This window comes from Paramisgurnus dabryanus, chromosome 6 (genome assembly GCF_030506205.2).
Source record: "Paramisgurnus dabryanus chromosome 6, PD_genome_1.1, whole genome shotgun sequence".
Taxonomy (NCBI): domain Eukaryota; kingdom Metazoa; phylum Chordata; class Actinopteri; order Cypriniformes; family Cobitidae; genus Paramisgurnus; species Paramisgurnus dabryanus.
In genome coordinates, this window is record NC_133342.1 from 4,662,881 (window position 1) to 4,685,623 (window position 22,743).

Genomic DNA, 22,743 nt, shown 5'->3' on the forward strand with positions numbered 1-22,743 from the left:
ATACCTTACAAAAAACAATTACTAGTGTGCATCTCAAGACAATAAAAAAGCACCGATATATTTTCAGAAACGTCAGTCCAAGCTAATTTCAGTTAGGACAACTCAAACAAGCATTTTAGTCTGGACTAGACTTAAGCCCTGTCCGGGAAACCGCCCCTAAATGTTCCACCCAAGCATACAGGTGCATTTACAAAGACGAATTTCTGAATAACGCATGCACAGAAGCACGCATCAACACTTGCAGCGTATCAAAACATTTATCGCTTTCTGTTCTCTATTAAACTGAACAGAACTAAAAGTCGTTTGTGCCAAACAGATCGTCATGTTAAGCACCTTACATTCCTCTAACACCTCTCTATGACTGCCCTGAAATCCTGGCTTTCAAAACTCTATGACAGAGTATTGGCTAACAGCGGGTCTCAGGTTGTATGAAGCCATAAGGATTTAATTGGGACTCGAGCGTGGAGTGTGGTTCCCATTTATGAGCTGTTAACACCTAATCACGCCTGTACTCAGCCGGCACTAGAAACCACAGCAGCGCAGGCTCTCAAAATGTTTTCATTGTCAAAAATGAGACGTGAAAGGTGCTTTCTGTTTGATTAATGGAAACCGAACGATGTAGTTGCGTGACATTTAACGTTGTGACCGTGGGTTGTGTCAACAGTAAAAGAGAGAGACAGCGCTCTGCTATCAGTTTCATTGCTGGAGATTGTGTTTTGTGTTGTTTCGGTTCTGGCTGATACGTTTTGGCAGTTGTGTTTTGTTTAATGTGAACGAGAATGAATTGCAGTAAAAAGCGACAAATGAACGTTTCTTAAATTGAACAAATATTTATTTTTTCTCTTAGAGCCATACAAATGATTCACAGGCCTGACATAACATAAAGCTCTGCAGGTTCTCCAAAGTCCTTCGTGTTCCTCAGCTTCTTGTATGTTTTTGAAATGTTTTGGGTAATTTGATAAAACTTGCAGAGTAGTCCCAGCTCCGTTTAACATATTTAACTACATTTAGATGTTTCTTAAACAGAGCTTTTTCTCTGGGCCTGGCATAACATTTTCCGGGTAGTTCTGATGCAAACATTTAAATCTTTTCAAGTCTGTACTGTTTTATATTGTTGTAATGTTTAAAAATTATATATTATTGAAGATTTCATATTGACATATTACGTTATATCCTACGACTATCAAATATTTGAATGAGCTGTTTGCTGTGACTTTCAGAGTTGTTGTGCACGCTGTAAATGCATCACTTGCAACGTGTATTTTATTTATTAGTTTCTCTTTCTTGATCGCTTGGAATTAGGGTTAGTATCAAGAAAGCTTGTTTTCATTGACTAGATTTTTTGTACAATAACGTTTCATTGTTTTCACCAATAGAAAACACTAAACAAGGAAAAAGAAAAAGAGATGTGACAGATGCAAAAACCTGGGTTATTTTCAATCCAGTGTTGTTTCAAAGGGGGACAAACCCAACATGTGGGATGTAATTCAACCTATGCTGGGTTGTTTTAACCCAAAATGCTTCTTTATGTTTGACCCAACAATGGGTTAAAACAACCATTTTCTGGGTTAATTCCCATTTTGACCCAATGCTGGGTTGAAAATAGCCCAGCATTTTTTAGAGTGTACATTGCATACAATACCAATTGACACAAAACAGGTGGTACCTTACAGCAACTTATAAAGGTCATTATTGGTTCCAGCACTTTCATATTTGGGATCCAGTCTGTGAAAACCCAGCTAAAGTCACCAAATAAAGTAGATTTAGGGGTAGGGTTGGAAAGAAAACATCGGTTCTGGCTAGATGGTATACAGCTAATGCCTAAATCTTGCGAAATTTTGGGTTTAGGCTTAGATTCAGGTTTGGGGGGAAGGATTAGGATGAAAATAGTGATTCTGGCTAGATGGGATACAGCTACAGCCTAAATCTCACAAGATGTTGGGCTCAGGGTTAGGTTTTGGGATAGGATTAGGATGAAAACACTGGTTCTGGCTTGATAGTCTACAGCTATGGCCTAAATCTCATGAGATGTTGAGTTTAGGCTTAGGTTTGGGGGTAGGATTAGGATTAAAACACTGGTTCTGGTTTGACAGTATACAGCTACGGCCTAAAAATCGCGAGATGTTGAGTTTAGGCTTAGGTTTGGGGGTAAGATTAGGATGAAAACAGCGGTTCTGGATACATAGTATACAGCTACAGCCTTAATCTTGCGAGATGTTGGGTTTAGGTTTAGGCTTGGGCTAGAATTAGGATGAAAATAGTGATTCTGGCTAGATGGGATACAGCTACAGCCTAAATCTCACAAGATGTTGGGCTAAGGGTTGATAGTCTACAGCTATGGCCTGATTCTCATGAGAAATTGAGTTTAGGCTTAGGTTTGGGGGTAGGATTAGGATGAAAAGACTGATTTGACAGTATACAGCCTTACGTATACACCCAAATCTCGCGAGATGTTGGGCTTCGGCTTAGGTTTAGGCTTGGTCTTGGGCTTAGGTTTGGGGGTTTGATTAGGATAAAACCAGCATTTCTGGCTAGATTGTATACAGCTACGGCCTAAAAATCATGAGATGTTGAGTTTAGGCTTAGGTTTGGGGATAAGATTAGGATGAAAACAGCGGTTCTGGCTACATATTATACAGCTACAGTCTTAATCTCACGAGATGTTGGGTTTAGGCTTAGGCTTGGGCTTGGGCCTAGGTTTGGGGGTAGGATTAGGATGAAAATAGTGATTCTGGCTAGAGGGGATACAGCTACAGCCTAAATCTCACAAAATGTTGGGCTAAGGGTTGATAGTCTACAGCTATGGCCTAATTCTCACGAGAAGTTGAGTTTAGGCTTAGGTTTGGGGGTAGGATTAGGATGAAAACACTGATTTGACACTATACAGCCTTACGTATACACCCTAATCTCGCGAGATGTTGGGCTTAGGTTTAGGCTTGGGATTGGGCTTAGGCTTGGGTTTAGGCTTGGGTTTAGGCTTGGGTTTAGGCTTGGGTTTAGGCTTGGGTTTAAGCTTGGGCTTGGGCTTGGGCTTAGGTTTGGGGGTTTGATTAGGATAAAACCAGCATTTATGGCTAGATAGTATACAGCTACGGCCTACATCTAATGAGATGTTGGGTTATGGGTTAGGTTTGCAGGTAGAATGAGGATGAAAACAGCAGTTCTGGCTAGATGGTATACAGCTACTGCCTTAATCTCGCAAGATGTTGGGTTTAGGATTAGGTTTGGGGTAAGATTAGGACATAAAAGCAGTTCTGTTAGATGGGATACAGCTACAGCCTTAGGGTGCAATCACATTAACCAAACCATGCCCCAGCGCGTTTGCCCCCCTTCCTACTCCCCCAGAAGCATGCACTCACACTGTACTTTTATTGAGACGAGCCCTGGGTGCACCTTTGTCATTAGGATGCGATTATAGGAAGCAAAGCATTCCCCTAACACTGGAACAGTAACAACCAAAATCTCGTGAAATATTGCCGGATACTGTATGTACTGTTTTTATCCTAATCCTACCCCCAAACCTAACCCTAAACCCAACATCTCATGAGACTAAGGACATAGATGTATCCCATCTAGCCAGAACCGATGTTTTCATGCTAATCCTACCCCCAAACCTAACCCCAACATCTCGTGAGAATAAGCCAACTTGCTTGTAATTATTTTTCAATATACCATAGTTAGTCTGACAAAAAGATCTAAAACCACTGAAGCAGCAGATTATAGACTTACAGACAGAAATTAATATTTGTGTCATTTTTCTGGCCACAGCTGTACATAGCAATGACACCTCAACTGTGTAGCATCGCTTAATTGTTTGTGTTTCAGTACAGTTTTGTGTTTCTTCAAAAACAAATCCTTCTACTAGGAGTTCGTGACCCTTTAAACCTTTGCATGAACTCCCTAAGGCATGGGTCAGCGCTTAGTGACACAGTCATTCTCTTAAGCAATCTGCCATCAGTGTTCCTCTGTTTCTTATGGAAATTACACATAATCTTTCGTTCCTATGAATCAAGCAAGAGACATTCAGAATATTTTCCGGCCTCAGGTACAAACAATTCAGGCATGAACCAGAAAGACTCCAAGACTTAAAATTCCTAAAACAGGTGGTCGTGGCTATTGTTTTACCTTTGACTAATCCTCACCGTCCCATGAAGACGTTTCTAAACTCATTACCACCTCCAGTTTTGCTATAGCTTGCACGGTTAAAACGGCAAATTTGACACCTGCCATCTCTGTTTATCCTGCATTAGTAGAGGAAACCCGGTAAAAATGTGCAGCTCGCATCACTGTCCTGTTCTGACTCTTATCCGTCATCATAAACCCCAGGGGCCATTTTAGTTTCGGACTGTTTCCTGAGCACACGGCGAATTTCGTCACCGAGGTCACGAGGGTCAGGAGCTACCGACTGGACGAATGGGTTTGAAAGTGATGATTCAGGTAAACTGGCTTTGGTTGGTACACGTGACTCTTCCAATCCATTAATATGTGTCATTTAAAGGATGTTTTACTTTTTGGTGAGGATACACCATGATGAAAAATACCAGCTTTGCAAATTTCTAGAGTGGTTTATGCTGGTTGGAGCCCGGTTAAGAAGTCTACCAGAGAGACAACTGAATAAAGAAAGGTCACAAATGAGATGATCTTGTTTCTTTTAGAGAGCATTGAGATTTAAGTGTTACGCCCCCAGTTTTTCACACGAGACGCGTCTCTGAAGTTTCAAGATCTTAATCATGTTTCAGTAAAGCCTCAGATTTGCCAAAATCTGCAATCTCAGACATTGTTGGGATGGTTTCTCATGAGAAACTGATTTTGTTCTTATTAAGATATACGACTGTCATGTTTAATACATTGCAAATCGTATTATTAGTAACAACATGTCTCTGCTTGTGCCGAACATGCCATCCGTTTCTCTGAGGATCAAGACCAGGTATTGAAGCGATTGTCAAGTCAGCTGTTAAACAGTTTAACAGTCATGAGTAAGTTAGTAAACCTGTTTAAGGGTGTAACCCCCACTGACTAATAAAAAGTTTGGGTTTGGCTCTAGTGATGGCCACAGAACAGTTAGAAAGTCGCTAAATTCGAACGAGAGCTTGAGGTGCACATCTAGGTGTGGGGACCCTATATGTGCCCCTGACTCGCTCTGAAGGGAAGTGTTTTTGACAAACCTGTGATTTCCACAGGCCTTGTGTTCCTGTGGTCATGCGGTTTGATCGCTACTCTTAATGTAGTTTTTCACTTTCTCGATAAGCTTTGGGTTCACATCGACAGGAAGCGGCTGTTGGCTGTGGGTACGATTGCTCTCAGCTGACACACCCTTAACTGTACCACCTACGAGATGCAAGGGCATCTTATTAAATTTCTGCATGAAGTTTTTGACCAAATCACTGTTATCAGTTTGTCAGTTACATAAAATGAAAAACATGCTTTCGTGTTTACTCATGATGCACACTTATGATCCAGATTTGGTGGTGTTGCATGGTTTTACTCGAACCCACTAAAAAACCTGGTAGCAAGTTAGGTGTTTCTGTCCTTCCTTTTATAGTTTGTGAATAATAGTTCACACCATGAGATTATTGTAAAATTAGGTTTTTGATTGTATGGCGTTTGTGTTTGGAGATAGAAACCAGGCATCATCTTGCAGTGTAGGAAAGCACTTAAAAGAGGCCGTTGGGGCGGTTACTCTGCACAAAAGTCAGAAAAAGACAGTCAACCAAAACAGCTAAAGGCGAGTGGGAGTTTTTATTTTATTTTTGAACTTAAAGATTCCCAGTTTGGGAATAGATTGATTTGGGTACTATTTCGAAGCACAAGAAAGCAAAACATGGGCCGACTTCAAAGCCTGTCCAAGATACTCATCTGATGTGTTTGGCTAATACTATAATTGCCTCGTGGTATTTTCAGGACTGTCTTTTCTCACAAACGCCAGACTGTAATAGCCCTTAAATGTAAGAAATGAGAGCATGAAGCGAGATAGCGCTCGGATAATTAAGATGTATTGCATTTCAAGCGAACATTTCAACAGTAGGTGTATAGTTATGGACTCGGCTCTGTCAGAATGTGTTAAATGCATACGTCTGTCATGAATTCAGGTTGGAATGAGCTCAAATGGCTTTTGTGCAGCTGGTCGGGTGTTTAGGCAGGCTTGACCCAATGCGATTAAGTGATTTACGTTGATCTCTCTTTGACAGAGTGGGTTCGAATTTCATGTGCTGTGGGTGAAAGTATAGAAGAATTTTTTTTCTATATCATGAGACTTAACAGAACTGTTGTTCATATACAGGAACTGTATTAAGCTGTACATCTGTGCGCTTGGCATAGGCTTTTATACAAAGCAACTTCCAGTGCATTCAATCTATTTCTTAGCATGTGTTCTCCCTGGAATCAAATCTATAATCTTTGTGTTACTAACACAATGCTCCACCAATTGAGCAATAGAAAATAGGTTATAAAGTAAATCTATTTGTCCATGCACAATAGTAAGAATATTGAGATAAATTAAACCTGTCTATTTGTCTGTTGCTTATTCAGTCTGTTTGTTGCTTATTCAATCTGTCTGTCTGTCTGTCGCTTATACTGTCTGTCTGTCTGCCTGTCTGCCTGTCTGCCTGTCTGTTGCTTATATATTTGTCTGTCTGTTGCTTATTCAGTCTGTCTGTCTGTCTGACTGTCTCTTACTTATTCAATCTGTCTGTCTGTCTGTCTGTCTGTCTGTTGCTTATCTATTAGTCTGAACGTCTGTCTGCCTGTCTGTTGCTCACCAGTCTGCCTGTCTGTCTGTTGCTTATTCTGTCTGTCTGTCTGTCTGTTGCTTATCTATTTGTCTGTACGTCTTTCTTTTTGTCTGTTGCTTATTTAGTCTATCTGTCAGTTGCTTATTCAATTGGTCTGTCTGTCCTTCTGCAGCTTATTCAATCTGTCTGCCTGCCTGTCTGTCTGTTGCTCACTGGTGTGCCTGTCTGTTGCTTATATATTTGTCTGTCTGTTGCTAATTTTGTCTGTCTGTCACTTATTTTGTCTGTCTGCCTGCCTGCCTGTCTGTCTGTTGCTCACTGGTCTGCCTGTCTGTTGCTTATATATTTGTCTGTCTGTTGCTAATTTTGTCTGTCTGTCACTTATTTTGTCTGTCTGCCTGCCTGCCTGTCTGTCTGCTGATCACTGGTCTGCCTGTCTGTTGCTTATATATTTGTCTGTCTGTTGCTAATTTTGTCTGTCTGTCACTTATTTTGTCTGTCTGCCTGCCTGCCTGTCTGTCTGTTGCTCACTGGTCTGCCTGTCTGTTGCTTATATATTTGTCTGTCTGTTACTTATTCAATCTGTCTGTCTGCCTGTTGCTTATTCTGTCTGTCAGTTGCTCACTGGTCTGCCTGTCTGTTGCTTATATATTTGTCTGTCTGTAACTTTTATTCAATCTGTCTGTCTGTCTGTTGCTTATATATTTGTCTGTCTGTTGCTTATTTTGTCTGTCTGTTGCTCACCGTTCTGCCTGTCTGTTGCTTATTCAAGCGGCCTGTCTGTTGCTTATTCTGTCTGTCTGTCTGTCTGTCACTTATTTTGTCTGTCTGCCTGCCTGTCTGTCTGTTGCTCACTGGTCTGCCTGTCTGTTACTTATTCAATCTGTCTGTCTGCCTGTTGCTTATTTTGTCTGTCGGTTGCTCACCGGTCTGCCTGTCTGTTGCTTATATATTTGTCTATCTGTAACTTATTCAATCTGTCTGTCTGCCTGTTGCTTATCTATTTTTTCTGTATATCCGTCTTAATGTCTGTTGCTTATTCAATCTGTCTGTCTGTTGCTTATCTATTTGTATGTCTGTTGCTTATTTAGTCTATCTGTCAGTTGCTTATTCAATCTGTCTGTCTATCTTTTGCTTATTTCACTTGTCTTTCTGTAGCTTATTCAAGCTGTCTGTTGCTTATTCTGTCTGTCTGCCTGCCTGTCTGTCTTTTGCTCACTGGTCTGCCTGTCTGTTGCTTATATATTTGTCTGTCTGTTGCTAATTTTGTCTGTCTGTCACTTATTTTGTATGCCTGCCTGCCTGCCTGTCTGTCTGTTGCTCACTGGTCTGCCTGTCTGTTGCTTATATATTTGTCTGTCTGTTACTTATTCAATCTGTCTGTCTGCCTGTTGCTTATTCTGTCTGTCTGTTGCTCCCTGGTCTGCCTGTCTGTTGCTTATATATTTGTCTGTCTGTAACTTATTCAATCTGTCTGTTGCTTATATATTTGTCTGTCTGTTGCTTATTTTGTCTGTCTGTTGCTCACCGTTCTGCCTGTCTGTTGCTTATTCTGTCTGTCTGTCTGTCACTTATTTTGTCTGTCTGCCTGCCTGTCTGTCTGTTGCTCACTGGTCTGCCTGTCTGTTGCTTATATATTTGTCTGTCTGTTACTTATTCAATCTGTCTGTCTGCCTGTTGCTTATTCTGTCTGTCGGTTGCTCACCGGTCTGCCTGTCTGTTGCTTATATATTTGTCTGTCTGTAACTTATTCAATCTGTCTGTCTGCCTGTTGCTTATCTATTTTTTCTGTATGTCCGTCTTAATGTCTGTTGCTTATTCAATCTGTCTGTCTGTTGCTTATCTATTTGTCTGTCTGTCTGTCTGTTGCTTATTTAGTCTATCTGTCAGTTGCTTATTCAATCTGTCTGTCTATCTTTTGCTTATTTCGCCTGTCTTTCTGTAGCCTATTCAAGCTGTCTGTTTGTTGCTTATTCTGTCTGTCTGCCTGCCTGTCTGTCTGTTGCTCACTGGTCTGCCTGTCTGTTGCTTATATATTTGTCTGTCTGTTGCTAATTTTGTCTGTCTGTCACTTATTTTGTCTGTCTGCCTGCCTGCCTGTCTGTCTGTTGCTCACTGGTCTGCCTGTCTGTTGCTTATATATTTGTCTGTCTGTAACTTTTATTCAATCTGTCTGTCTGTCTGTTGCTTATATATTTGTCTGTCTGTTGCTTATTTTGTCTGTCTGTTGCTCACCGTTCTGCCTGTCTGTTGCTTATTCAAGCAGCCTGTCTGTTGCTTATATATTTGTCTGTCTGTAACTTATTCAATCTGTCTGTTGCTTATATATTTGTCTGTCTGTTGCTTATTTTGTCTGTCTGTTGCTCACCGTTCTGCCTGTCTGTTGCTTATTCTGTCTGTCTGTCTGTCACTTATTTTGTCTGTCTGCCTGCCTGTCTGTCTGTTGCTCACTGGTCTGCCTGTCTGTTGCTTATATATTTGTCTGTCTGTTACTTATTCAATCTGTCTGTCTGCCTGTTGCTTATTCTGTCTGTCGGTTGCTCACCGGTCTTCCTGTCTGTTGCTTATATATTTGTCTGTCTGTAACTTATTCAATCTGTCTGTCTGCCTGTTGCTTATCTATTTTTTCTGTATGTCCGTCTTAATGTCTGTTGCTTATTCAATCTGTCTGTCTGTTGCTTATCTATTTGTCTGTCTGTCTGTCTGTCTGTTGCTTATTTAGTCTATCTGTCAGTTGCTTATTCAATCTGTCTGTCTATCTTTTGCTTATTTCGCCTGTCTTTCTGTAGCCTATTCAAGCTGTCTGTTTGTTGCTTATTCTGTCTGTCTGCCTGCCTGTCTGTCTGTTGCTCACTGGTCTGCCTGTCTGTTGCTTATATATTTGTCTGTCTGTTGCTAATTTTGTCTGTCTGTCACTTATTTTGTCTGTCTGCCTGCCTGCCTGTCTGTCTGTTGCTCACTGGTCTGCCTGTCTGTTGCTTATATATTTGTCTGTCTGTAACTTTTATTCAATCTGTCTGTCTGTCTGTTGCTTATATATTTGTCTGTCTGTTGCTTATTTTGTCTGTCTGTTGCTCACCGTTCTGCCTGTCTGTTGCTTATTCAAGCAGCCTGTCTGTTGCTTATTCTGTCTGTCTGTCTGTCTGTCTGTCTGTCTGTTGCTCACTGGTCTGCCTGTCTGTTGCTTATATATTTGTCTGTCTGTTACTTATTCAATCTGTCTGTCTGCCTGTTGCTTATTCTGTCTGTCAGTTGCTCACTGGTCTGCCTGTCTGTTGCTTATATATTTGTCTGTCTGTAACTTTTATTCAATCTGTCTGTCTGTCTGTTGCTTATATATTTGTCTGTCTGTTGCTTATTTTGTCTGTCTGTTGCTCACCGTTCTGCCTGTCTGTTGCTTATTCAAGCGGCCTGTCTGTTGCTTATTCTGTCTGTCTGTCTGTCTGTCTGTCACTTATTTTGTCTGTCTGCCTGCCTGTCTGTCTGTTGCTCACTGGTCTGCCTGTCTGTTACTTATTCAATCTGTCTGTCTGCCTGTTGCTTATTTTGTCTGTCGGTTGCTCACCGGTCTGCCTGTCTGTTGCTTATATATTTGTCTGTCTGTAACTTATTCAATCTGTCTGTCTGCCTGTTGCTTATCTATTTTTTCTGTATATCCGTCTTAATGTCTGTTGCTTATTCAATCTGTCTGTCTGTTGCTTATCTATTTGTATGTCTGTTGCTTATTTAGTCTATCTGTCAGTTGCTTATTCAATCTGTCTGTCTGTCTTTTGCTTATTTCACTTGTCTTTCTGTAGCTTATTCAAGCTGTCTGTTGCTTATTCTGTCTGTCTGCCTGCCTGTCTGTCTTTTGCTCACTGGTCTGCCTGTCTGTTGCTTATATATTTGTCTGTCTGTTGCTAATTTTGTCTGTCTGTCACTTATTTTGTCTGTCTGCCTGCCTGCCTGTCTGTCTGTTGCTCACTGGTCTGCCTGTCTGTTGCTTATATATTTGTCTGTCTGTTACTTATTCAATCTGTCTGTCTGCCTGTTGCTTATTCTGTCTGTCTGTTGCTCCCTGGTCTGCCTGTCTGTTGCTTATATATTTGTCTGTCTGTAACTTATTCAATCTGTCTGTCTGTCTGTTGCTTATATATTTGTCTGTCTGTTGCTTATTTTGTCTGTCTGTTGCTCACCGTTCTGCCTGTCTGTTGCTTATTCTGTCTGTCTGTCTGTCACTTATTTTGTCTGTCTGCCTGCCTGTCTGTCTGTTGCTCACTGGTCTGCCTGTCTGTTGCTTATCTATTTTTTCTGTATGTCCGTCTTAATGTCTGTTGCTTATTCAATCTGTCTGTCTGTTGCTTATCTATTTGTCTGTCTGCCTGTCTGTTGCTTATTTAGTCTATCTGTCAGTTGCTTATTCAATCTGTCTGTCTATCTTTTGCTTATTTCGCCTGTCTTTCTGTAGCTTATTCAAGCTGTCTGTCTGTTGTTTATTCTGTCTGTCTGTCTGCCTGTCTATCTGTTGCTCACTGGTCTGCCTGTCTGTTGCTTATTCAAGCTGTCTGTCTGTTGCTTATTCTGTCTGTCTGTCACTTATTCTGTCTGTCTGTCACTTATTTTGTCTGTCTGCCTGCCTGCCTGTCTGTCTGTTGCTCACTGGTCTGCCTGTCTGTTGCTTATATATTTGTCTGTCTGTTACTTATTCAATCTGTCTGTCTGCCTGTTGCTTATTCTGTCTGTCGGTTGCTCACTGGTCTGCCTGTCTGTTGCTTATATATTTGTCTGTCTGTAACTTATTCAATCTGTCTGTCTGGCTGTTGCTTATCTATTTTTTCTGCATGTCCGTCTTAATGTCTGTTGCTTATTCAATCTGTCTGTCTGTCTTTTGCTTATTCTGTCTGTTTGTCTCTCTCTCTCTCTCTCTCTCTCTCTCTCTCTCAAATGATTTTTGCAGTTCACTGATTGGTCACTCTTCCATCCCCCCTCAATAGTAATGTAGTCATCCAATATTGTTTGTTTGTTACAAATTTTAAAGCCAGTTTCCCAGCACATCATGCCTTGGGGACAAAACATATCCACTCCAAAATGTGGCCATACCTCTTTATTCTGATGGAGTGGTTTTGTGGTGAAAGACAGCATGAACTCTTGAGCGAAAGGTCAAGCAGGCTATTGGTCAGTCTGAGAAGTACACAGAGCCTCAAGGGGTCACGCAATAACCTCTGTGCTCCTTAACCTTGACTGTCCACCTTCTTATATCTCCCTAGAGTGACCTTTATCACCTCTGGGTTATCTTCTAATCAGCAGAGCTGTCGAACCCTGACCCCAGCCCCGGGCGAGAGTGTGTCTCAAGCACCAGGCACTCGTCCTTATTAAGCATTTCTTTTCTGTTGTTTAAGTGGAGCGACGGTGCAGGTCTAAACAACTCTTTTCGGCTTAGGCTACGATTTTGTGCAATCAACGGATAAGAACGTCTGATCCCTGCTGCTTTTAAAGTGAACCATGTGTCCCCTCCAGTTACAAGACACACTTAAAGACACCAGCTGTCTGAAAGACCTGAAGCACAATATACAGTACCAATTCTATTGTAACATAACCAGAAGAAAGACATATAACAAACATTATTTCTTGAACCCCCAACTAAATCTCAAACTATGGTCACAGTTTCGACGATGATCTGCAATCAGAAGTCACAGATTATACATTTTTCTTGACAAATTCCTCTAAGACCAATTCATCTGCACTATGCTGTTCACATTTAATACCATTTTATATAAAAAATTTTATGCCCCATATCAACAACCTTTTCATTTAAATAATTTTTTATTAATCGTTTTAGGTTTTTAATTGGAATCACATTAGCAGATTTGAACTCATCCTCTGATTTGTTGAATTTTACAGGATTTCGGAGAAACGTGTGTGTCGCGATCTTTATCGCTCCACTTGGAAACAACACAAAGCCGTCTGATCGAAGAAGAAAGCTGGTATGTTTACATCATTGAAAATACTCATCAAAATTAAATAAATGCTGCATTTTATGTGAGTTTCACGACCTATAGGGTTGGTTTCCCAAACAAGGATTAGCTTAAACCAGGAGTAGGCCTTAGTTAAATTATGATATTTAAGTCATTTTTAAAAACATAATTTATAAATAAACACAACTAGTGTGCATCTTGAGACACAAGACTCGCACTTATATATTTTTAGATATGTCAGTGCAAGTTTTCCTTATCCTTGCTTTTTTGCAATTAGGGGAATCTAAAAGAGATATTTTAATGTAAAACCAATTTAGAGTATGGTGCAATAAGATTTATGTCAATTTTATCACAAAAATAATATAGTTTCTGAACTATTACTATAAAATGTGCAATAATATAGTTTTTTGATTGAATACTTGGTTGAGCTCACAGATTTACAGACATTGGGTCTCATTCACTAAGAATGCGTAAAATGTGGACGTTTTAACTTACAAATCATGATTCAACAAAAACTTTTATGATTGTTGCGTATGTGTGGTCTAAGTTGTTCTTACTTTTTTGCATACATTTAAAATAAATTTTAGCGTGAAAGTTTTTGTTGAATCATGATTTGTAAGTTGAAACGTCCGTGCGCACATTTTACGAACAAATTTGTGCGTCTGCATGCTTAGTGAATGAGACCCATTGTCTTTTCTCAGGATAATTTTTTGAGGAAGACTTAAGCAAAAGTTAATGTAAGTTAATGTCTCATTGATGTCTAGAGAAACTATTAAGGTTTTAAATTTTATCGAAAGACCGAACTTTATGCAAGACTTTTCAGGTTTTAGTAAAATTGATAACATCAACCACTGCCTCAGCTGTATGCCACTAGACATTCAGAATAACATTTATAAAGAAAGGATGGATGGTTACCGTAGTTTCGTATCTTAACCACTTCCTGTTCCAACCTGAGCACTTCATTTGCTTTCAAACGACAAAGTTACGCTCAGTTTGGAAAAAGTCCCATAAGACACGCTTCTGTGCTTTCATTTTGACTATGTGGAACTCTTTTATCTCCTCAAGATGTTTTTCAATATCTTATGCTATTCAGCCTGTACGTGTGTTTAATGTTATATTAAAACAACCAACCAAATCTCCAACCACCTGGGTTGATCCATGGTGACAGTTAAACAATTGTTTGCCTTTGTCACCTTTAATTTCAGAATGAACACCTGTGTATCTCTGTTCCACCTGAGGGGCCATGCAGGTCACGACTCCAACTCTGCCACAATCCAGTGTGAGTTTAAGTCAAATGTCTACTGAATTACTAACTAGTCTACTAACCATTTATATTTACACATTTGGCAGATACTTTTATTCAAAGCAACATACAGTGCATGCATACTTTTATCAGTATGTGTATTCCCTTGAACACACAACCTTTTGCACTGCCAAAGCAATTTTCAAATTTTGAGTTGGGACCCGATATAATAACTTAAGTTGATTTTACCATTTGAGCTCATTTAGTTAGAATGGTTGTTTCTGGGTTTTTTTAATGGTTAGAGAGGCGTAAACAGGAGGCACAATGGTTTTTGTTGAGGTGCAGTAGTGGGTGATGTGGTGAGTAGGGTTCGGATAGAAAGGAAGCTCTCAGAACACATTCACGTTTTCATATCTCACTGTACATTATGAAGTGCATAAACAGTCTAAAACATTTTCTTAACCTTTTCACCTGATTGGCTGGCTTTAAGTGATGATTTTAGAGGAAGGCCATTTTTTATGCATTTTTTATGCATTTGTCAGATGCGGTTAGCGGCATCAAATCTGCAAAAGGAGCATCTTAAAAAAATTGTGACTGGTTACTTTACATGTCAGTCAGGTCACTTCTTTCTGACTAAATGCACTCTTAAAAATAAAGGTGCTCAGTGATGTCATAGAAGAACCAATGTGCTTCCTCCAAGAACTATTTAGTCAAATGTTCTTCAAAGAACCATTTGTTACATACCTTATTATAATGCTGATGGTTAAACGTTCGCATGTTAAAGGTTCTCAATGCAATCATTTAGCCAATAATGGTTCTTCTATGACATCATAAAGCACCTCTATTTTTGAGAGTGTGGGCGGTTCAGTTACAGTAAGCTGTAGTATGGACCAGACTTTCATATAGATCTGCTGTGAAATCATTGAAGCCTTGAAAATGCATCATGGGAAAAACCCCACCATTCACCATACACGTCTGTTCAACATCATGCCTACAGAACCCATGAGGAAATCTCTTCCCACACATGCATACATGCAAACACACATGAACATATGGAAAGATATGCAGAGTTTTCCACTTTGGTTGCCATAGTTTTGCCTTTAAAACAAAAGCAGACGTGTTTTCTTTAACATTAATGTCGTTAACCTGCCGCTTTGTTTAAACTCTCACTTTCCCCAGTTGACCGTAATATGTTTATAGCATGTACAAGTTTGTTGTTTATCAAGTTTTGTTTTTGAAGTAATAATAGAAGCTGCCAACATCCGGAGAAGCTCTATATTTAATCTGAAGTGTCTTGTTTAACACTAGCTGCGTTTTCATTGCAGATTTGTGCAAAACTTTACACTTGACAGTGTTTCCATTAACTGATGATATGCTACTGAAATGTAGTTTTTACTCTTGCGATAAGTCATTCCAAACATCACGTCAACTGATTTTGTTTACTAATATCACATCCACCACACTAGGCATTATTTTTAATTGAAGCAGAAGTAAGAGTGTTATACAAACATTAATGCCAAGGAAAGCCCCTACTCAGGAGCAGCAATGTATAGATGTTTTTTGGAGGGCTGTGCCGATACATCGCGTTCCCCATTAAAAAGACCTGCCTGAAATCGATTCTGAATCGCAAGGCTCCGATTCTGTGTTTCATGCACAACTTGTGCATGTACTACGGCTCTGATCAGTAGGAAGTCCTTATCAATCTAAAATACCTATGAGTTTGATGTGTTTATAACGTGCATTTAAAAAAGCAACACTCGTCAAACACAATCATTCAAAATATTTTTATTATCATGAAAATACCTGAAACAATTTGAAGAACAGCAATATAAATATGCCTTTAGACATTTCCTGGAATAGTTTTTGTAATGCTGCTTCTTCTGTGGCACAAATGGCTTTTCTACACGAGAGCGCCCTCTGGCTTTTGGATGTAGCGCAATTTCACCGTAATTCATTCAAATTCACTCACTGAGAAAACGCGCATTTGCACGATTCATCCGCACAGCCCTTGTTTTTTCGAGGAAATAGTACATTATATCAAATCAGAATAGGAGTGTTTTCCGAACAATATTGGCAAGAAAAGCCTCTTATACTTGGGAACAGACACGTTTTGAGGTGTTTCTGGGAGGTTTTAGTACATACCGCATCATCTTCAAATAATAATTTTGTTTCCATTGCAGTTTTGTGAAATGCACCTTTTCCGAATTGCCTGAAAAACCACCTCATGTGAGTGTAAAAACGTAATTGTTTTGCGATTATATGGTATAACTCATATTTTTGTAATATATGGGAATTCTTGAGAAATGGACGTGTTTCCGTTGGCTGTATTTGCAATTCGCAATGTCAATTTGCGCAATTTAAAGTTAGTTATTACTGATAGGGATGCACCGATGTATCGGCCTATAATCTGTATTGGCAGACAAAAACAATTTTTCCCATTACTGGATATCGGCCGATTGTTTAAAATCAGACTATGATGAGGGCAGATTATATCATGGCAATTAAAAGGGGCAAAAAAAAATGCATCAGAACTAAAGATGCACCGATATATCAGCAAATAATCGGTATTGGTCGATTAAAAACAAAACAAAAAAAAAACTTTTAACACAATCGGCTAATAGTAGTCACAATAGTCTAAAAACACCCAATAGTCATGGCCGATATATCCTGTCAATCAAAAGAGAAAAGGAAAATGCAATGAATTTGAATTCCGTGTATAGAAAATGTAAAGAAACATCTCTAGTTTAAAGTCAAATATTAATTGAATAGATAGCATTAAATTTAATCATCAGAATTTAGTTAATGCAAGTTAATATAACCACCAAATTATCGTATCTGCATCGGAATGGTGCGATATCAGTCTGAATAATCGGTTATCGGTATCAGTGGAAAAATTTAATATCGGTGCATCTCTAATCAGAACTAAAATAATGTGTGATTATTTTAAAACGGGTAACAATGTCAACAGAATTGCAGTTTTTACGCCCCATACTTCCAGATTTTTCCATCATAATAGTTTAAAATGGAAAAACTATCTGTATCAGTAGATATCATTATAAGTGATCGAATATCGATATCGGTACAGACATTTTGTATCGGTGCCTCCCTAATTATAGCACACACTTTCTAAAGTTTGTCCTTGTTTTGTTTTCGATGCTAAGTGAGCTAAAACCTGTTAAAAAGCTGCATGCATATTTATCACAGGATTGTTTGCATTTGAATCAAACATGACATCAGTTAGACTCTAAAATGATGAGTTTTATAATTTGTGTAGTTACAGTCTGAGTGGTTATTACAGTGTTGCGTGTGGCTGCCAAGGGTTTCTTGGTGGTTGATTGATTCGTGGCCCAAAAAGTCAAAAGAGTCCACATTTATGTCACTATGATATTCAGGTCTCTAGATATGATTTGGCGCCTTCATCATGTAAATCTGAAGGACCTTTGGCCTATTATTGGTTCACAAGGTGATAAGCGACATGAATCATAGTCAAACTCAAAAGCAAAAACTGTTTGCTTGTCAGGTTGTACCCTATTTTGGCAACTTTTGTTTATGTGTTTGTGGTTTAACGGTGGACTCACTCATACTTTCATAAGTTTCCTCCAGAGAAAATGTGCTATAGGCAGCAGCTGCTATATCCTTTGCACGCATGCTCATTTATCTCAGATGACTTGATAAGTTTCATTTTTTAGCTGAAACTTATTAAAGATTCAATAACAGGAAAGTGCTACCTGGTTTATCAGCTCTATCATATCTCACGGTATCTCCAACAACATTTATAAACTTTTGAATTGCTCATTTTCTTGTTTTTCTCATTGTTGAAGTAAAATCGTAGCTCAATTGGTAGCACGTGTTTGACCCCAGGAACACATAGCAATGATAAAAATTTACTATTATGCATTTTAGCAGATGCTTTTATACAAAGCTTATTTACAGTGCATTCAAATGTAAACACATGAGGTTACCAGTGACTTTCTCACCAGAGATAAATCTGAGTATCTGGAGACTTGTGTAGCTTCAGGGCCCACTTTTGGATCCACATATTTGGCATCTGTATCGAGGGTAACTCTGTGGCTCTATGTGGGAGTTGAGTGCGGCCCGGGACATTTTTGCAGCACGTGTAAAAACGTTGCAGTTGAATGAATCCACCGATGTCGCCACAAACACAAGCGTGTGATTCACTTTCCAATGCGCATGTGGCTTAATAAACATCTGAATAGCAGAACACAAGGTACCCCTCGCTTATTCTACTCCGACCCCATCATCAGGCGGCCATTTTTAGAGCGAGCCGGAAACATCTTGCTTGGGTGTGGCCGCTACTACAATCCCACTAATGACGGGTTGGTGGGGGATTGTTCTAATCTAGCAAACCCAACGTTTTAGGAAGTTTTACTTTTAACTTTAAAATGGAAAAGACTGGAAGAGACGTTTCCCAAGCACAAATACGTTCTGACATTGCGACCACCAGGAGAGGAATGGAGGTAAAATGAGCATACGGTCCTTTAAATATCAGACCACCCACTCCAAGACTAACAGAATAACATCCTGACGGTGTGTATTTAAAGATGATCTTTCTGTCGTCTGTTTGCTTAAATCTATAATAGACCAGAAGTACTTCACAATTCTCAAAGGAATATTCTTGCACTGTAAAAAAATGCAGCATGAAGTTTAAAAAAACTTGGTTTTGCAAGTTAATTTTACCTGCTATTTTAAAGGGGTCATATTATGAGATTTAAAAAAAAAAGTAAAATAAATATTTAGTGTCCCCAGAGTGCATATGTGAAGTTTTAGCTCAAAATACCCCACAGATAATTTATTACAGCATGTTAAAATTGTCGAAAATTTGCTGTTTTTAGGTGTGTTATTTTATATGCAAATGAGCTAATGAAATGCAAACGCTGATCGCAATGATGGTGGTTTGTTGAAATTAAAAGTGTGCTTAAAGGGATAGTTCGGCCAAAAATGATATTAAACCCATGATTTACTCACCCCCAAGCTGTCCGAGTTGCATATGTCCATCGTTTTTCAGACAAACACATTTTCGGATATTTTATAAAATGTTTTAGATCTTTCAGTTGATTAAATGTAATGTTACGGGGTCCACGACCTTCAAGTCCAAAAAAAGTGCATCCATCCTTCACAAAATAAATCCAAACGGCTCCAGGATGATAAACAAAGGTCTTCTGAGGGTAATCCACGCAGTGTTGTTGTAGAAATATCCATATTTAAACTTTATTAACGAAAATAAATACCTTCCGGTAGCGCCCCCATCTTAGTCGCGTCCGCATTCAGGATGAGCGCTTACGCAGCCTACGGAGGCTACTCTGCTGCTGCTCTGTGCCCCCCGAATTTGTCATACGTCACTAAGAAAAGTGCGTACACTATGCTAATACTCTCTCCTGAATACAGAGGAGTCTAAGAAATAGCGGCGCTACCGGAAGGTATTTATTTTCGTTAATAAAGTTTTAAATATGGATATTTCTACAACAACACCGCGCGGATTAACCTCAGGAGACCTTTGTTTATCATCCTGGAGCCGTTTGGATTTATTTTGTGAAGGATGGACGCACTTTTTTTGGACTTGAAGGTCGTGGACTATGGCTGGACCCTGTAACATTACATTTAATCAACTGAAAGATCTAAAATATTTTATAAAATATCCGAAAATGTGTTTGTCTGAAAAACGATGGACATATGCAACTCGGACAGCTTGGGGGTGAGTAAATCATGGGTTTAATATCATTTTTGGCCGAACTTTCCCTTAAAGTAACTTTACTTTAGTGCTATAAGTGGGACATGATTATAGCACTTAAATATGGAAAGTCAGATTTACATGCTAAGAACCCTTTAAGTTTTGACTTGTGATAAGTTGACATAACTAATGAAAACAAGTTGATATTGTTTAACATAATTTGTTAAGTAAAGTTACTTTAAGTTAAAGAGGACATTTTATGAAAATCAGATTTTTTTCCATGTTTAAGTGCTATGATTGGGTCCTTAGTGCTTGTATCAACCTAGAAAATGTGAAAAAGATCAACCCAGTAACTTAGTTTTGGTAAACCATTCTCTGCAAGCATGTGAAAAAATAGGTAATTGAAATTTGGCTCCCCTTGTGATGTCAGAAGGGGATTATTCCGCCCCTTAATCTGCACTATCCAACCATGGCACTGCCATTTAGTGCAGAGATCAGCTCATTTGCATTTAAAAGGACACACCCAAAAATGGCACAATTTTAACTTTTTATAATAAATTATCTTATTATTTTATTGTATTTTGAGCTAGAACTTCACATACGCACTCTGGGGACACCAAAGATTTATTTTAGATTGTAAAAAAACTCAGGGCAGAAATGTAATGCACTTTTATTCAAAGCTTTCGACCGCTTCTGTCCGGATTACTTTGAGGTGGTGGTCTGTGGGAGAGTCCATTTGCTTACGTTTAAACGCGAAATTACGAGTTTAAATTGACGTGCGCTAATATTAGGTCAGAGTTCACTGCTTATGTTGTTTGTTTACATGCTGCACAACGTTTTGTACATGCATATGCGAGAGCTTTCTCAGATAGAAATCACTGAAATAAGCTCACGCAACTTTCACTCGCAAAATGAAACAAATGAAACGACTCACGTCCAGTGGAAAAACATTGTGCTTGCTGCATCACATTAGATCAATAGACAGAGAGGAGGCGGTTTTTTGTGGCAGCTCGACCACATGAGCGTCTAAACCACAGAAGATATCCGGTCGAAATTAGTTTTCGACCACCTCTGAATGTGGTCGAAAGTGGACGAGCTCAAAATGTTTTACACCTGTATTTAGCGTCATCCATTTGTGATTCGATCAACCAAAACTCATCTTAATACCAGGTGTAAACAGCCTCTTAGTAATTAACAGTCAGTGCTCCTGGTTTGAGGTGGACATGCTCTTGATGTGACCGTGCAGTTTCCAAACACAAAGTTTATGTCATCTTCCTCTTTTAGTCGAGGTGACTCACCGTGTGGCAGTCTGAAGGAGTCGCGAGTCCTACACGCCGGGCTTTTCTTGGAATGTTCTCGGCTCTGTAGGATCGTAATCTTTCCTGACCCTCAGCAGTTCTTTTGTCTAGAGCGCCGTGTGCTAATTACAGAAATCCGCCAGCGTGCCGAGGCTCCTCGAGCCCTTGTGCTCTCATAAAGGAACGGACGGGGGATATTTTGGGATATGTACTCAAGCATTGGCCTTGTCTAAAATGCCAGGAAGACGTGTGATATGTAATTGTACCATTCTGACATGCCTCACATACTGGATGTCTAAAAAAAAATTATGAGTCAGTTATATGCTTATCTTTCACTAAATAAAAAATATATATGTCAATACTTCAATGTATGCCGTGAGATAATTAAAAAAAAGTTTTTTCGTTTGAAGACTTTAAAGGAGTGGTTTATCTAAAATGATAAGTCTTTAATCATTTACTCAGCCTCATGACATCTAAAATCCCACATGAATGCTTTCTTTCATGGATCATTGCCATGGGAAGAAAATTTCACACATTGGAATAAAGAGAACAGATAGACACATTACAAACCTCTTAAACAGGGCTTATCCTCGTCCCAGACTAAAATGCATGTTTGAGGTGCCTTCATTTAAAAACATCTTGCAATGACATATATCAGTACCATTATTTTTTCTCAAGATGCCCTTTTGTAAGTTATGATTGTAAAAACTACTTAAATGTCCTAATATAACTAAGGCCTAGTCCTAACCTCAGCCCTGTCTGGGAAACCACCCCGATAAGTCATATTAGGTCTAAAGCTTTCTGTGAGGAAAACATTGATGTCATCATTTACTGACAAAATCTTCACTGCAATAGGTGATGATTTAAACGTAAATCTGTTCCTCACACAAAGCTGTCACATCCCTTACGAAACTGAATCAGAGTTTTATTGAAGTAAAAGTAAAAGTTAGGCATACTGATTACAAATAATTAAACAATGGTTTTTACTACAAAACACCGTTAAACTGTGGTTACTGTTGCAAAACAATGATTCATTTGTTGCATGGTTTAACCATGCACTATAAACCATTTCTGTAGAAATTACAGTATCACTGGCAGCTGTTTGCCGGTAACTTACTGTAGTTTTAGATTTATGCTTTTCCTGGTAACATTTTGTTCAAAGTTAAATCAACATGAAACATTAACAAGTCTTGATCTTTACAGACTAAAACTATAAAATATCAGCCTCATGCAAAGCATTCTGGGAAACAAAATCTGAAGAAGAAAAAACAGAAAAAGGTTGATGAAGATTTCTGGTTCCCAAAATGCTTTGCATGAGGCTGTTATTTTATAGTTTTATTCTGTAAAGATAAAGAGTTGTTCATGTTTAATGTTGATTTAACTTTGAACAAAATGTTGCCAAGAAATAACATACATTTAAAACTACAGTAAGTTACTGGCAAACAGCTGCATAATATAAAAACAAAAAGACAAATTTGCTGTAACTATGCAGCTGTTTGCCAGTAACTTACTGTAGTTTTAAATGTATGTTATTTCTTGGCAACAGTTTGTTCAAAGTTAAGTCAACATTAAACATTAACAAGTCTTTGCCTTTACAGAGTAAAACTAAAATAAAAGCCTCATGCAAAGCATTCTGGGAACCAAAATAGCCTAAATTTAAATCTACAGTAAGTTACTGGCAAACAGTTGCATAATTACAGCAATTTGTCTTTTTGTATATCTGTGGTAAAACCAGGTTAATTTACTAAAAGATGACAAGCGAGAGCCCTTAATTTTTTTACATTTTTATGTCATTTATATTGTGTCAATTTAATGTGACACTTTTTTA

At 38.9% G+C, this 22,743-nt stretch overlaps 1 long non-coding RNA gene across 1 annotated transcript; it reads left to right on the top strand.

Annotated features, from left to right (window-relative positions):
• Positions 1-12,609: 12,609 nt before the first annotated feature.
• Positions 12,610-16,156, top strand: LOC135744035 (uncharacterized). The gene is made up of 3 exons (XR_010530655.2): positions 12,610-12,694; positions 13,891-13,964; positions 16,109-16,156. It is a non-coding gene; the product is annotated as an uncharacterized lncRNA (long non-coding RNA).
• The last annotated feature ends 6,587 nt before the right edge of the window (positions 16,157-22,743 follow it).